Source organism: Myotis brandtii, unplaced genomic scaffold, assembly GCF_000412655.1.
Source record: "Myotis brandtii unplaced genomic scaffold, ASM41265v1 scaffold64, whole genome shotgun sequence".
NCBI lineage: Eukaryota > Metazoa > Chordata > Mammalia > Chiroptera > Vespertilionidae > Myotis > Myotis brandtii.
Window position 1 is genome coordinate 3,097,739 of NW_005370460.1, and position 13,146 is coordinate 3,110,884.

Below are 13,146 nucleotides of genomic sequence, written 5' to 3' on the forward strand. Positions count from 1 at the left end.
CTCCTGGGCTTTGCAATGTTCTACACAAATGACCCCTGGCGCTTTCTTCCCCTGCCCTGAGGTTCCCTCTTCTCCCTCTGCCTAACGCACGGGTGGCTTCCTCCCACAGCCAGGCCTTCCTCAGACCCCAGGGCCAGTTTTCAGGGACGCACAAGACCCACCCTGCTCTCTCAGCTCCTAACCCCCTCAAATGTTTCTTTTCAAGTCTTTGAGGAGAGAAGATGCCTTTCTCTGGCTCTTTGAAGTGTAAACTTGTTTCTATGGCTATTTGGAATCCCAAATAGATAGGAAATTTCCCCAGAGCACACACATCCCTGCTTTTATTCTGTATTCCCCCGGCAACCATGCATTCAGTGAGTTTATGATTACCCGTCACGAATGCGGAGCTAGCCTCCCTCTCTTTATATGTATTTATAGACTATGTATGCAAGCCTTTCATATGTGAACTCTTTCTTTTTATGTCCTTTACATTTTAGTTCACTTTAAACTATATTGAATAATGCTGACATTGGATTCCCTCCAATACTAATAATGACTAGTATTAGACCATCTGCAATTAACTGTTCATAAATGCTTTGGGCTTTTTGGCAGTGATTATAAGGTTGGTCCAAATCACTGACTTCTATTCACACAGAAGTCAGATTTGACAACTAGAAAAGATCTTGGAGGTCATCTAATCTGTAACCCACCCATGTTTTTAGGAACCTGAGGCTCAGAGAAGTTACAAATTTTACCAAAGTCACGCATCTGACTAACGATCAAACCAAGAGTAGAAACTAGATCTACTTGCCCATTCCAGTATTTATTTTTTTTATTGTATTACATTTTATTTTATTTTATTTGCCAATACCTCACTTCCTCTCCAGATTTGCTTGTTCTTAAATTTAACTGCTTCCTCATCTCCTGGTATTTGCAGTGAGAGACCCTCAAATGTGTTTGTGGCATCATTGCCCTACTTAAATAATTGAAGTGTAATTTTTGGATGTAGAAAATGTTAGAGGTGGTTAAAAATTTCAGCACCTTTTACAGTTGCAGCCAGAAAATGATCACTGAGTAGTCGTGACCCTATGATCTAATGAAAGGGCATTCACCATGCTGCTACAAACAAATAAACAATGATAATACAGAGCACACCAGATGTGCAAGGCCACTCTGAGCGTGGGAATCTTAATCAGAATGTTCAAGGCTAAGATACTATATGCAGGTGAACAGTAAGGCCACAGTAATCTGACTATGTACACTGTGCAAACGTGCCCTTCTATAACCCAAAATAGTGAGGTCAGTATTTTGGAAAAAAGCCTCTTTTGTCTGCGTTGGTATTAAAGTATGTTACTGACCACCAGGCTGCTGCTGTAGGTACAGAGGCTGCTGCTGTGTGGGAAAGATGCATTGTTACTTAGCTGGTGTACGGCTACTGTATAGAACTTTACTTCGAAGAACTGTTTTGTCTAGTTGCTCCTTGTTAGCAATGGCTACTTGGGCTACAATAAAGACTCTCATATACCTACAACTTCTCATGGCTTCTCCGTGGAATACCCGGCGTCCCAGGAGATCCAGTCCCTGGCAGAGGGGCTTGGACCCAACAAACACCAACGGCAAAGCACTCGGTCTTCCAAAAGTGCGACAGTGAACCAAGCACCGGCCCCCAGAGAGTGAGCAGGTGTAAAGTGTTATCAGAAACGTAAGAGGCTCGGGTTGGCCTGAGATGAAAGGCAGAGGACCGCCACAAGTGCCTCGGAAATGATGTGAGGAGGGTGGGGTTCATGGACAGAAGATACCGAGTTTCCTGGTGTGATTCCAGGGGATTTCCTGAGCTGCTGGGCTCCTTGCATCAGACTGGCCCAGGCACCTTAGCTACAAGATACCAAGAACAGCTACTTTCCTTAACCAAAACAGCCTGGGCCTCTGCGCACGCAGGGAGGGCAGCCCCTGCAGCCCTGGGATGTCAGAGTTCCTGCCCTCTCCCGCCAGCCCCCTCTCGTGTGAACGCAACCCTGCGCACTTGAATAGCGGCAGCTGGCTTTGGAGAAAAATGGGATGACTGTCTCCTGACCGGCTTCCAAGGGCTGCCATTCTTTCTATGCGGGGCTGAGCCGATTTTCCGGTGACACCCCCTCTCTGCGCACAGGCACAGGCCTCGCAGGTCTGCAGCCTTTCCACTGACTACAATGAGGCTGGCTGCGGACCCAGCTGCTCCCCGCCCCCCATTCCCCTCCCCCGTCACCAGGGCAACCGGCAACCGGGGCTGCAAGAATGCGCACTAATTGAAGGCCAGTTTCCTCCCACCTCCAAGAGCAACAAGTGAGCTGGGAGGAGGCTGTGGAAGAAGGTGGGGGGCGGGGAGGGGGGCAGGGAGCACACTGCAGCCAGGCCTGGGGCTGGGGCGGGGCCAACCCCGCCTCCAAGACCCCCTTTGTTTGGAGCACACTGCAGCAAGGCCTGGGGCTGGGGCGGGGCCAACCCCGCCTCCAAGACCCCCTTTGTTCTCTTAACAACCCGGACTGGAAGAGCCTAGATGGAACTCCCTTACCCTGAGGAAATCTTAGCGCCAATTTTTCAGTTAGAAGTTATTATGCAAACCACCATCTGTTGTATGGGCCCCTTGCTTGGAGATATGCACACAGTAGGTCCTCATGAACGAAATGCCAGCTACAGCAAGGGCTCCCAGGTGCAGCTGAGCTCTGGAACTTCACTTCTTGTCAATCAAGAGGAGGCCCTTCAAGGTGACCATCTCTAAAGATGGTGTGACCCTCTTACCACTTTGCCTGTTGTCCTGACATAGACGAACAGGCTCTCCTTCTCACTCTCAGGAGTCTCTTAGTTCGGACCATAAATTATGAAGTCGCCCTATCTAGACTTTCCAAGACCACGCATATTCTCATCAAAGCCCTAGGTGCTCTCCAACGCCTTCAGGACTTGACCGAGCGGCCTGTGGCACCCAATCCTTGCATAGGTAGTAAACACCCTGTAATTAACTAAGGGCCATCCACTGAGAATTGGGGGCAACCAAAATAGAGCCACCAAAAGACAGCTCGCTGGGACGGAATGTCCTAAAATCCACTGGCAGGAGGTTCCCACAGGGCTGCAGAGGCCACCTCCGCAGGGCACGGACTGTTAGAAACAGGATTGCCAGTTCCCAGTGGCTCAGCGCCTCTGTCTGTGGACCGGGCAAAGGAAAATCGGCCCCGAGCAGGAGTCCCACAATGAAGAATTCCCTGGAGTCCCTCAGACCAGAGGTGACAGGTTGGCAAAGAGAGGCGGGGATGGCAGGTGGAAGGGAGCTCATACGACTGGTTCTGGTCATGTGCCATTTAATCTCACAGTAGGTCTTCCAGGAGTATTACTCCTCCTCCGCTTTTACAGAAAAGGACATCAGGCTCAGCCACACTGGCCTGTCCAAGTTCCACTGGCGCACCCAGTCCAGGGACTATGACCCCAAAGCCATGCTCTTCGCGGTGACCTTCTCCAGTCCCCAGACTGACCTGTGGTCCGGATCAGGATTTTGCAACCTGGCTATTGACACTTAGGGCCGGATCTTCTTTGCTGGGTGTAGGAGGCTGTCTGTCCTGCGCATGCAGCATGTAGGAGGCTGTCTGTCCTGCCCATGCAGGGTGTAGGAGGCTGTCTGTCCTTCACATGCAGGGTATAGGAGGCTGTCTGTCCTGCGCATGCAGGGGGTAGGAGGCTGTCTGTCTGCGCATGCAGGGTGTAGGAGGCTGTCTGTCTGCGCATGCAGGGGGTAGGAGGCTGTCTGTCCTGCGCATGCAGGGTGTAGGAGGCTGTCTGTCCTGTGCGTGCAGGATTGGAACAGCCTCCTTAGACTCTAGCACCCCACGTGTGTGCCAACCAACAGCATTTCCAGACATCGCCCAGTGTCTCCTGGGGCAAAGCAGCCCCTCCTGAGCATCGATAGCCTGGATATTTCATATCAAATAGTTTAATCTTTTCTTGTGTTGTTCTCTAATTGCTTCAAATATATAATTATTATCTTTACCAAAAGACAGTGATTTTTTATAGGGACAAGACCATGTCATATATTGTCATTTTGAATCCTCACTGTGCTAGGCACTTGGTATGCAAAAATACTGGTTACATTTAAATAATAATTTTGATATAAATCACATTTGAAGTGAAACTGACTGCACTCCATGGTACCTACCCAAGAGCAAGGTGGCAAGGATGCAGGAGTCTGAGACACGCCCCCCCCCCCCCCCCCCCCCAAAGAGAGAGAGGCCTGGACCGGGTCTTGGAGGCTCCACAGCCCCCACTGCACTCCGACTGCTGGGGAGGCTTGTTGTTGACAATCATGAGCCAGAATCAGGCTTTGGTTGATTGACACCTGGCTAACTTTCCCAGCTCTTCCTTCTCCTCCATCCCTTCAACACATTTTCCTGGTTCATCTGAAAACCAGACCAACAGAGGCACCTAGTGAGCTCAGGGCGGCCAAGGCCAGCATGGGGCAGCGGGCTGGGAGAAGGGGCAGGGCTGAGGCCGAAAGGTCACTCCTCTGTAGTCTTCTCTCTCTCTCTCTCTCTCTCTCTCTCTCTCTCTCTCTCTCTCCCTTCCCAGGAGCCAGACCGGTTGTCTCAGCTCCTCTAGAAATCTGAAGGCCCCAGTGTCTACTAAGGACAGAAAGGGCGCTTCCACCCGCCTCCAGAATCAACTCGGCTTTCGGTCTTTCGTGTGGGGCCACAGTCTGAAGGACAGTTGATTGGACAAATGAGAATGTGGGCTCAGCCCAAATCCGAGGGTGTTCCACAGGCGGCACCCCAATTTACACCCGGAGTGTGGCTGTAACTAACGCCTTCTCCCTCTGCAGGAGGAGCTTTTTCTTTCTTCCCCTCCAATTGTTTCCCTCTTTCTGTTTGTAAACCTTCCAGAGAAGCTGGAGCAGCCACTCTCGAGATCAAAGTTTGAGCGGGCCAAAAAGACCTCCGAGGCGGCTGTTGCCATGGGAACTTGGGAGCTGCAGCCCTTTTAATTGGCAAATCCCCTCAGTTAGGAGCCACTGGGCTGGGCTGGCAAAGAGGCCTAGAGCGGGGAGGGGAGAGGGAGGGGAGCCTTGGCAACAAGTAGCCTTTCTAAAGAGCCCGAGGAATGTCCTGGGGGAGGGGGCTCAAGTGGAGGCGCAGACCCCTGGTGAGTGCGGGGATCTCAGCACAGCCTGAGAGACCCGCCCATCAAAATCCCTCAAGCAAATCCAGCCAGTACTACTGTAATAACTTAATAATGGCTATGGGGTCAGACGGGTGCCAGACCGACGGGTGATCACTGCGTAAGGAAGACAAATGTCTAATCACTATGTTGTACACTTGAAACTAATATCATAGTGTATGTTAATGGTCACTAACAAACAAAAATTTTTAAATCCCTAACACCAGTTCTGAGATGTCCCCTCCAAGAATTCCCTGATATCTTATGTTTTTAAATGTCCTTGAATACTAGTGAGCAGAAAGGTTTATTTTAAACCAGAATAGCAATTCCAGGCACAGTATTGTGAATAGCTCGACTTAAACACAACCCATGGCCCTGCCAAACACAACCCATGGCCCCGCCCAGGCGGCTCCACTGGCTGGAGCGTTGTCCCTGCACCAAGGCTGGCTCCGTCAGGCCCACACCTAGGGAGAGGGTGTGATCCCTGGGTCGAGCATATATGATAGGCAAGCAATCCATGTTTCTCTCTCTCTCTCTCTCTCTCTCTCTCTCTCTCTCTCCCTCTCTCTCTCTCCCCCCCTTCCTCTCTCTCTAAAATCAATAAACATATCTTCAAGTGAGGATTGAAAATAAGCATTTAAAAAAGTTCACACACAACTGTTCCTAGGTGGTATATGCCTTTCGCCTGGGAAAGGACAGGCGGAGGGGGAAGGAAGCAGGAGCAGAGTGAACCCCAACTTGGCACCTCCTCACCAGGCCCTGCCGAGCAAGCCTGGCCCTGGAGCAGCCCTGCATCTGGCCAGTGACGACGCAGAAGTCGATGAATCCACAACATGCGGGCAGGCTGGCAGTGTTTGCTGTTGCCTGCCTGGCATTCTCTTCTTCATTTGGGAACAGTGGCCCACCCCCAGCAACAGGACTTCTGCTGAAACTATGGAGAAAAGTACTTTATACTCCACCCAAGGTAGAAGGGGTTCAAGTCCAGGAAGCTGAACCTGCTAAAGGGAGCTTGTGTGGGAGCAGCTGGCACGGAGAGGCTCTCTGACCTGGTCCACACTGGCAGGAGGCAGCTCTCTAACCCCTCACACTGGCAGGAGGAGGCCCTCTGACCCCCCACACTGGCAGGAGGAGGCCCTCTGACCCTGGCATTCTCTTCTTCATTTGGGAACAGTGGCCCACCCCCAGCAACAGGACTTCTGCTGAAACTATGGAGAAAAGTACTTTATACTCCACCCAAGGTAGAAGGGGTTCAAGTCCAGGAAGCTGAACCTGCTAAAGGGAGCTTGTGTGGGAGCAGCTGGCACGGAGAGGCTCTCTGACCTGGTCCACACTGGCAGGAGGAGGCGTCCCCCCCCCCCACACTGGCAGGAGGAGGCCCTCTGACCCCCCACACTGGCAGGAGGAGGCCCTCTGACCCCCCACACTGGCAGGAGGAGGCCCTCTGACCCAGCCCACACTGCCACGGCCAGGCCTGACGCGGGGAACGCCCTTGGATGCGGTCCTAGACTAGGGCTGCCGGTGCAGCGGGAGTTCTGGAGAACAGCCTGTCAGCTCTGCGTGGCCAAAGTTCAGGAGAGATTTTCTCCTTTTGTACTTTCCTACTTTGTTTGACATTTTTACAAGAAACATGCATCATTTTTTTCCCTCCAACAAACAGTATTCACCCAGAACAAGACAGCAGTGTCGAGGCGTCACAGCCCTGCATGGAGAATTAATTCTGCAAACTGTGGACTTTGAGAGGAAGTCACAATCATAGGAAGGGCTCTGAACGCCGTCTTGGTCGTGCTCACGCAGATCCTGGGCGAGAGAGCCTGCCTCCGCTCACCAGAGGGCGGCTCCTCTCTCCCCCTCACTGACCACCATTTCCGAAAACTGTCGTTTCCCATCGGAAACTCCATTAGCTTCAGTCTACACTCGCCCTGGTTCATGGCCTCTCGGCCTGTTCTGGGGCCACAGGCAAGAATACGCATCCGCCCTATTTCTGCCCCCCCCTTGCCCTCCTTTTCTGCTGGAAGGCCCTTAAAAAACCAGCGGCCGCATGGGGTATCAGAAGGAAGAGGCCAGGCCCTCACATTGTGCATCGAAGCCGAGCAGAGCAAAGCGAGCGGCTTTTAGATTTTTAAATAACAGCCTCCCCGCTGGAACCTTCCTGAGCAGCAGAGTCCTTTCCTGTCAGCTGGGGCTGCTGGGGGCTTTGTTCCAGCCCCAGCGGTGGCCGGGCTCCAGGTCCCAGACGGCCCGTCCTTGCCAGACCCTACACCCAGGTCTAACCCCGCGGTGGCGGACTTCCGGACACTCCCATCTTTCGGGACTGGGCAGGTCCGGCCCCACAACCCAAACGTCTGTCTAACTCGGGTCCTCAAACTACGGCCCGCGGGCCACATGCAAATACAAATACTGTATTTGTTCCCGTTTTGTTTTTTTACTTCAAAATAAGGCATGTGCAGTGTGCGTAGGAATTTGTTCATAGTTTTTTTTTAAACTAAGTCTGGCCCTCCAACGGTCTGAGGGACAGTGAACTGGCCCCCTGTTTAAAAAGGTTGAGGACCCCTGGTCTAACTCTTTCTAAGGGACTTGCCAGTGTCAACTCGAGGCACCCAAACACCGTGAGCACATCCAGCTCCAGAATGGCTTTGCCTTTCAAGCATCAGAGAGAGATGCAAGGGGCTCAGATAGCTGTGCTCACAGCGCGTCAGCGGAGGTCCTCCCATCCCCCGTCACTTACTTGTCTGCGGGCATTTCTGAACCCTCCGAAAGGAGCATCTGTAGAGATATGTAGACGGTTCGGACATTTGGGGAAAGAAGACCAGGCTCAGGGGGGAGGGGCCGTCTAGACAAGAACAACGATGCCTTTGACGTGAGGGCCTCAGTTAGTGGTGAAGGGCAGTTTTACTAAGAAATAAAATGAAACTCTAAAGCCAACCCGGGACAAGTGAGAGGCGTTTCCTGGGCCTCAAGCAGCAGCCACATTTTACAGCCGCTGAATATGGACGGTCGGGCTGTGTGGGAAGAGTGGGGCCAGGAGCCAACACCCTGGGCGGCATCGCCGCCACTGTCTGCACCGGGACAATGAACATGAAATTCTTCGCTTGGGCGATGAGGAAATCATGCCTGCTCCCCTGCCTTACGAGGTTACCACAGGAAAGTTTTATGAGCTACACACTATTGCCTGTGCACATTCACAGTGATAACAGATGTCGTGATGGCATCACTTTGGTGGACACGTCTTGCTTCGGGGGCATCGCATGTCCTGTCTTCCTTTTTTGTAATCGTGCTCCAGTTTACTGGGGAAATCAGTTCTCTTTCATATCTTGAGAGGCGAGCCACCAAGAGCCCCTGGTCGCCCAAGGCTAAGCCGGGGACACCTGTCCAAACTGGGCCAACCGGACTCTCTCCTGAGGCTGATTCTTGAGTGGGAAATGCAAGAGCAGAAAATATAACAGTTGAGCTGATTTTTCTGGCTTGGAACCCTAAACACATTGCCTATCAGTTCTTGCCACACAGACCCCGGGGCACCTCTGGCAGGGCAGGAACTAGGCTGTCCATCTACACAGTCTAACTCTCTCCCTGGGCACATCAAACCAGCAGAAGTGACCCAGACCCGGTCTCTAAAACGTCCCATAGACCTGCCTCATTCTATCTTTCTGTGCGGCTGCGACCAAAGGCCTCCCATGCCGCAGAGTTGAACATGGAGCAGCCAGACCCCTTACACCACCACTTGGAAGGGAGTGATCGGGTGAGCCTCCTACCCTCACCTATGACCAGATGAAGTAACCAACTTCCCTGGTGGTAAGTCATTGAGCTTTGGGCACTGCTTTTACAGAAGTTAACAAGCGCTACCCTAATATACTACTATCCTTTTCAGAGACGGATTTCCTGTCTTCTTTGCAATTTCTTTCCAATGATTCCTTTCTGCTCCGCAGCATGTAATCCTGTTGCTTTCCTCCACAGTCCCCGATGGATCGACTGCGAGTAATAATGTAAATACCCAGCTGGAGAATGAGGACTAAGGAGGTGAAAGCATGTTCTCTCTTGAGACTGCAGATGTTTATGGTATCGACACTTTATCAGCCAACAAATAAATGCTCAGCACTAACATTTAAGAGGAACAAAGTAAGTATTAATTACAGATTCTGCCCATTTATCATTTGAGAAAAAACACAAACAAAAACACGCCCTCAAGCTTCCTTACTGCAGACCCTCTGCCAGGCAGTGCAGATGCAAACACAGACGAGAGGTGGTCCACGCCTCTGTAGACCCGCGGCCCATGCTGTTGGGGAGCTCCCTGCGTTGTGGAGAAATCAAGACACGCCCGTGGGCAGTGGCCATGCTACCACTCTCCTGAAGTGAAAGTAGGACATATGCCTGATGGGTTCCGTCCTTGGCCCTCTTCACTTTATATAATCTTCCTGGCTGACTCATCTATTCTTTCATGGTTCTGACTATCACTCATGGTTCTCTAATCTATTGTCTCTCATCCTCGCTTCTCCACTGAGTTCCAGGCCTATATTTCTAATTGGGACACCACCTGGGTGCCCCACAGGCCTCTCATATTCAACACATCGAGAACCAAACTCATTCTCCTGCCCCCCAACCTGCTCTCCACCCTGTGTCCTCTCTCTGAGTTGGTGGAGCAGTTGGCTACCCAGCGAGCTAGGAGTCCCAGTGACCTGACTTTTCCCATTCCCCATTCCCGTCCCCATTCCCTTTCATACACTGGTCACCAAGATCCATCACTTCCTCCTCAGAAATGTTTCTACGCTGTCTCTTGTCAATCCACCCCTCTGTGCTCTCCAGCAGCCCCCTGACTGACCCCTCTCTCGCAGCACGTCGCCCCCAGTGCACTGTCTACCCTGCTGCTAATCAATACTCCCACCCTAAGATCCAGTTTCATTCTTCTGCTAAGGTTTCTTCACTGGCTCCCCATGGTCTTCAAGATGAAGTTCAAACTTCTCAGTCCTACGTATAAGACACTTCACAATCTTACTCCATCCACTTCCCATGTTCACCTTTGTGAGTATAAACAGAAAACTAAATTCTTCTGATCTTTGCCTCTAATTCGTCCGTCTTTACTGATTGGTCCTCTGAAATTCCAACCAGTTTTCTGCTCCCCATTTTGTGATCAACTCCAAGAAGACCTAACATTTCAGCTCCTTCAATCACCATCTAGAGCAGGGGTGGGCAAACTTTTTGACTCGAGGGCCACAATGGGTTCTTAAACTGGACCGGAGGGCCGGAACAAAAGCATGGATGGAGTGTTTGTGTGAACTAATATAAATTCAAAGTAAACATCATTACATAAAAGGGTACGGTCTTTTTTTTTTTTAGTTTTATTCATTTCAAACAGGCCGGATCCGGCCCGCGGGCCGTAGTTTGCCCACGGCTGATCTAGAGTCTTCTCATTCTGGTGGGATCACCCCTGTTGGCCCTGGTCTATCTGCAGAAGACCACCCTTCATCCCCCCTGGCTTCTTTGTGAATGAGCATCACCCCCTGTGTCCTTATAACCAACCTGTAACCCTTTTATCTCTGCCACGAATTTCCAGGAGGTCATTTTCTCAAGGTAGTCGCATCACTCGCGTTCATCTACATTTTAATGTGAGATTTTAGAGTTGAATAAAGCTCAGAAGTAACTTAGTTAAGCACCGTTTCCTATGCATAAAAGCTTGATGTAACTCATGAGAAAGTTTCCAACACCTTAAGGACATGGGAGTCACTGCTCCAGAGAAGACAGTCAGTCTTTCCATGTCTCCAGCTGTCAACAGCTCCTGCCCTGCACCGAAATGCACTCCCCTCCCTGTGACATCCACTCCTGGCTCTCATTTTATCCGGCCACACAGAGCAAGCTTCCAGTCCCTTCTGGAGACGTGTCCCGGGCTCCTGTTCCACGTCCTCTTCCCCTGGACCAGGTCCTCCGACCCCTCCTCAGGTCAAGTTCAGTGACCGAGCCGGTGGCTCATGGGACTGAAATAAGCAGACTGTGGACCCGTCACCTTCCCACTGAGGCCTTCAGCTCCTCGAGGCCGACCTCACCAATCAGGATGCTCTCCTGGTGGCACCTGAAAAGAACACCTAACAGATGGGCCTGCAGGGTACAACCACCAAATAACTGGGCTTCTAGAAACTGACAGCATTTTGAAAAACTCTGTAAAGGGAGTCAAGGCACGAATACTCAGAATTTTGCATTTGAAAAGTAAATACAGTCCTTTCTGGCACCCAGAATATTCCCGTAGATGTCAAAGGAACCCCTTTAGATAACTACACATCTAGAGTTGCCCTAAAAAGTTTACATGGCAAATGCATTGGGCTCTGCATGTTTCTAATTCCTGTGGAACACAGGGGAATTGCGAGTCTCCTCCCTGAGAACCCTGGCACGTGTCTGTCTCACAGACATGCCACCTCTGCTGTGATGGCACCCAGAATATTCCTATAGATGTCAAAGGAACCCCTTTAGATAACTACACATCTAGAGTTGCCCTAAAAAGTTTACATGGCAAATGCATTGGGCTCTGCATGTTTCTAATTCCTGTGGAACACAGGGGAATTGCGAGTCTCCTCCCTGAGAACCCTGGCACGTGTCTGTCTCACAGACATGCCACCTCTGCTGTGATGGGCTGGGTTGTGGCCTCCCCAGTGTGTGTGTGTGTGTGTGTGTGTGTGTGTCGGTTGTGGCCTCCCCAATGTGTGTGTGTGTGTATCATTTTATTGATTTCAGAAAGGAAGGGAGAGAAAGAGACATAGAATCATCAATGATGAGAATCATTGGTTGGCTGCCTCCTGCATGCCCCCTACTGGGGATTGAGCCCACAACCGGGCATGGGCCCTTGATGGGAATCAAACCCGGGACCCTTCAGTCTGCAGGCCAACAATCTATCCACTGAGCCAAACCACCAGGGCCCCAGTTTTCCTTTCTGATTCGCTTTAAGTAGCACTGATTTCTGCTCTCCATCTTTTTGCCCATCGTTGGTAACCTTTTCCATCTGAGCCTTCCTTTCTCCACCTTTTTGTCCTGAGGACAGCATCTTTGCCCAAGTTACTTTGCAGGTCTGATCCAGAGGAATGCCCTTCAAACACACAGCACAGCCTATCTCCTTCCCCACGTGTGGAACTGGGGCCGGACTACTTAGAGTGGTTTCTGCCTGGCCGCTTCCCCTGCACAGGCAACCACTTCCCTACGATGGCGGCACTGGCCAAACAACCGTCCACAGTCAGCTAATTGTAGGCTCACGGGGCCACTTGTTTCTAACCTGGCCACTAGTGAGGTGTGATTATGCAGAAATTTATCCTTTCCTCCCCTGAGTTACCAAAACACAGCCAATCCCCCATCTGATTTCCCTGGGTCCTTTTACAAAATCCACAGAAGCTGTTCATTCCTTTATTTCCTTTCCAATCTGTACCCATCCCTTTCTGGACCACAGCAGTGTGGCTATATGATGCGCTGGCCCAAGGTATATGCACTTGAATTAAGTCAACCCTCCAATAAGGGTTGATTATTCACAATAAAGAGTTGATTTTTAATAATTATTACTTCATCCATTCTGTAAGTCATAAAGTTAAGGCAGCAGAACCATTGATTTGCCAAAATCACACTCATGGTTGAGTGAAACGAAATCCTAAGTAGCCAATTCAAGTTTTCCCTGGGTACTGAGTTTCCCAGGGAGGGTGAAAATTAGCCTATAACCTCATTTGCCTTTAAACCTTAAATATTCCCCCAAATTGTTAACACATGGTTTCTTGAAAGCTACAACAAAACATAATTTCTTTTAAAAACTGGCATCAAGTATTTACTTTTTCCCTACAATTCATGTGGTTTCTCTTTTTCATTCCTATGTTTTATTCCAATGTCCTTGTTCAACCAACACTTATAGAGCATGAAATATGTGCTCAATTTTAAGTTCCCTCCAGTCCACCAAAGAGGAACAGTAACTCAAAGTAATGAGTTGGCGTTTATGGAGAAATTGCTATTAATAAGGATTAGATATATATTTGCTTT

At 50.4% G+C, this 13,146-nt stretch overlaps 1 protein-coding gene across 2 annotated transcripts in view; it reads right to left on the reverse strand.

Annotated features, from left to right (window-relative positions):
- ILDR2 (immunoglobulin-like domain containing receptor 2) overlaps positions 1–13,146 on the reverse strand; it is a 60,598-nt gene that overhangs the window by 31,158 nt on the left and 16,294 nt on the right. The gene's annotated exons all lie outside the window — the stretch shown is intronic.